The sequence below is a fragment of the Tupaia chinensis genome, unplaced genomic scaffold, assembly GCF_000334495.1.
Source record: "Tupaia chinensis unplaced genomic scaffold, TupChi_1.0 Scaffold143758_1, whole genome shotgun sequence".
NCBI lineage: Eukaryota > Metazoa > Chordata > Mammalia > Scandentia > Tupaiidae > Tupaia > Tupaia belangeri.
The window spans coordinates 2,152,261-2,156,081 of record NW_006203607.1 but is presented as its reverse complement, the minus strand read 5'-3'; positions in this window follow the sequence as shown (position 1 = coordinate 2,156,081).

The following is a 3,821-nucleotide window of genomic DNA, read 5'->3' as shown; positions in this document are numbered from 1 at the left end:
TGTAGGCCCAGCTTCCACTTGCGTGCGTGTGAGGCTGATGCTGGGGACAGTGGCAGTTGACATGGGCTGATGGTGCTCGGCAGGCTGGAGCCTTTAGGAAAGGATGGTCAGACTGGAATCAAGGTGGGTGGATGGGTGGGTGGGCAAAGAAGGCCGGGTAGTGGGGAATACGGCCTCGAGGCCCAGACTGAAGAGCTGGGTAGGTAAACACAAAGCGGGAATGTTGCTTGAGGACCAGGCCCTGGACTCTCCTGTGAAGGTAGGTTGGCCCCTGAGCTGGTCCTCAGCCTTCAGGGAAATATGAGGTCCAGGGGTGTCCTACGTTAATTACTCGAAGGTGGGCAAAGGTGAGGGTGGACGTAAAGGAGATCGTTTCGTGTTATCCAACTTTTACCGACGCCTACGCCATGCCAACTGTGTGCTGGTTCCTGGGATTCTGTCCTGAGCGCGTCGGGAGCGTGCGGGCTGACAGGCAATTTCAGAGCAGAGGGCCATAATCCAGCGGGCCGGATCGTGCTACACGGGGTCAATGTCTTACATGCAACCCGGCTTGGCAGGGAGGGAAAACGGGAGCACGTACCCTGATGAGAGTAGGGGGGAGAGAGAGAGGGAGGAGGGGGGAGAAGGAGGGAGGGAGGGACTTCCAGGGAGAAGGCAGTAAATGGTCCTCTCAGCAGATCTGATTCCACGAGCCTTTTAGTGTGAGCAATATTTGCCACAATAAATGTGATTATGGTCACTCAAAACACTTTGTAACCACCTCACACCTAAAGAAAATATGTTTGGTGATTGGGGCCAGTGGGTGGCGTGGTGGTTAAGGCACTGGACTCCCCCATGGCTAACCATGGTTCAAGTCCCACACCTGGCAGCCTGCAAGATCTGATTCCACGAGCCTTTTAGTGTGAGCAATATTTGCCACAATAAATGTGATTATGGTCACTCAAAACACTTTGTAACCACCTCACACCTAAAGAAAATATGTTTGGTGATTGGGGCCAGTGGGTGGCGTGGTGGTTAAGGCACTGGACTCCCCCATGGCTAACCATGGTTCAAGTCCCACACCTGGCAGCCTGCATTTTCTCTTTCTCTCTCTCTCTCTGGTAAGCACATGTGCCCTATAGCAAATTATAAATAATAATAATAATAATTTTTTTTAAAAGTGATTTATTGCCATAGTGGAGAAAAATGGTTTATGCTGCTAAACAAGAGACAGTACAATAGGGACCAGCAGGCGGAGCAGTGGTTAAGGTACTGGATTCCCACATCAGCATTGGCGTCTTGGACCAGATGACTTGAAAATCATGCCAGGTGTGTGTGTACGCACATGTCCAAAATCCAGAAAGGAGAGTGGAGGAGAAGAGATTGCAGCATGGCCATACTGCCTGGGGGTGAATTCTCATTTTCCCCTCTCTCTGTGTCTCTCTCAGCAAGCTCACATACCTTATGGCATAAAATAAAAAAAGACAAAAATAAGTGACAATACAGCAGTCTCCCAAGTGGCCCCTTCCTTTTTTTTTTCTTTTTCTTTTTTTGGAGAGGTTTTTGCTATAGGACGCGTGCACTCGCCAGAAAGACAGAGAGACAGCGAGACAGCGAAAAATCACCGCCTAGGGGGAATGGCCACGCCATAATCCCTTCTCCTCTCGGGATCTTGGGCATGCACGCACATGTGCCTGGCGTGAGTTTAAGCCACCGGGTCCGAGACTCGAATCGCGGTCCACTACATGGGAGCCCAGTGACATAGCCATTATACTAACTGCCGGTCCCCCAAGTGGCCCTTTCCTAAGGGATTGCCAGGAGTAAATCTGATTGTCAGTAATCTGTGCCTAGCTCGCGCATTAAAATGCAAGCCCTGCGTGAGATGGGACTACCCTGTCCAGTGCACTCAGTGCAAGGCCAGGTGGATGCACACAGGGAGGGACCTAACAGTGTCGTCATCTGACAGTCTAGGTGAGAGGTCCGCACCGTACTGCCGACTGAGCGCCGTGCTCATCTTTTAAACCTGATGTCCTCATTTCTGAGCTGTCTACATTCCATTCTAGTCTTCTCATCTTGGTTACCCCTCTGGGGCATATCAAAGGAAAGTATTGGAAGAAGGGCCTCGAAGAACAGATTGGTACCAGGTAAGAAAGGGTCTTAAAAGTAATTTTGTTTGAGGGGCCAGCAGGGGGCGTGGTGGCTGGACACCCACATGGCCGATGGTGGTTCAAGTCCTGGGTCTGGCAGTGTGCTTTCTCACTTTCCCTCTCTCTCTATCATTCACTCTGTCCCTCTCTGGTCAAGTTTAAGTAAATAAAGTTAAATAATTCTAAAAAAATTTTTAAAAATAATTTTGTTTGAGCTTTGTATTGTCAGAAATGGACTATTCTAGGTTTTTTTTTTTTCTTTTTTAAATTCTTGCCATACAGCGAGAGGGAAAGTGAGAATCTCCCCTCTGGGGAGATGGCCATGTCACAATTCCTTCTCTATTCTCCTCCTGGGATTTTGGGCACATGGGCACACATGACTGGTGTGATTTTCAAGCTACTGGACCCAGGACTTGAACCATGGTCGACCAAGTAGAAATCAAGTGCCTTTACCCCCATGTTACCTGCTTGTCCTACATGCTAGATTTTTTTATTTTTAAATATTTTTTAGATTTTTGCTATAGGGAGCATGTGCTTGCTGGAGAGACAGAGAGATAGAAAGCGAGAAATCACCCCCAGGGGGATGGCCATGCCATGATCCCTTCTCCTCTCCGGATTTTGGGCATGCACACACATGCACCTGGTGTGAGTTTTAAGCCACCGGGTCTGGGACTCAAACCACCATCAACTACGCAAGAATCCAGCAATGTAACCACTACTCCATCTGCTGGTCCTCATTCTAGGTTTTTAACAAGGGTGTAATACAGATTCAGTTTAAGCTACATGCAAAAGATGAAACAGGCTGGCTGGTCCCGTTAGGGTATGGTAAGAACTGATGGAGTTGCTTTGTTCTCAACTCTCAGCACTTCAGAAAGGACCTGTGATTCACACCACATCAGAAGAAATTGATAGCAAGTATTTGTTCCTAGTGGTGGGGGTCATCATTTTCTTGAGATCAGAGCGCTTTGCAGCCAGCGCGTCAAAGGACCTTGAGTACTCGGTAAGAAAATTAAGGCAAGGCAAGGCAAGGGAAGAGCTTGAGCGAGCTTGAGCGCTGGCCTGTCATTCAGGTTAGACGGGTGGGTCGTGGGTCGGGTGGGTCGGGTGGAGGAGCTTCCCCACAGCAGCGCCTCCTGGCCACCTGCTGCACAGAGGAAAGTTCTTTTTCTCCAAATTTGCACTTTCTCCTTTGGCAAGTTCCTGCCACCAGCCTGTGTTGAGGTTTATCGATTCCCTCCGGACCAGGCCCTCTGCCAGCCCCAGTCTGCAGAGGGGAGCAGGCAAGTGTTTATTCCGCTAGTTTGCTAGTCTCTCCACTGCTCCACTCCAGTCCAAGCCTCCCGCCTGGATTCCTGAAGCAGCCTCCTCACTGGACTCCCTGCGTCCACCTGTGTCCCCCGTATTCTCCACCCAGAGGGCTCCTCACTTCTCAGAAAACCTGACTTAGTAAATAAGTTCTTACCGAAAAGACCACGCCGATTGAATGAACCACACTCCCTCCTCCTCCGCCCGGCCGTTCTTCCCCCGCCCTCTGGCCCATTCCGCACATACACTAAGCACTGGCCAGCCTCGGGTCCTTTGCCCTTGCCGTTCACCCTGGCATCTGCTCCAGATATCCACGTGGCTGCTTTGCTTTTTGGGGACCTGTGCTCATACGTCAGCTAATTGGAAGTGCCTTCCTCGGCTATCACAGCA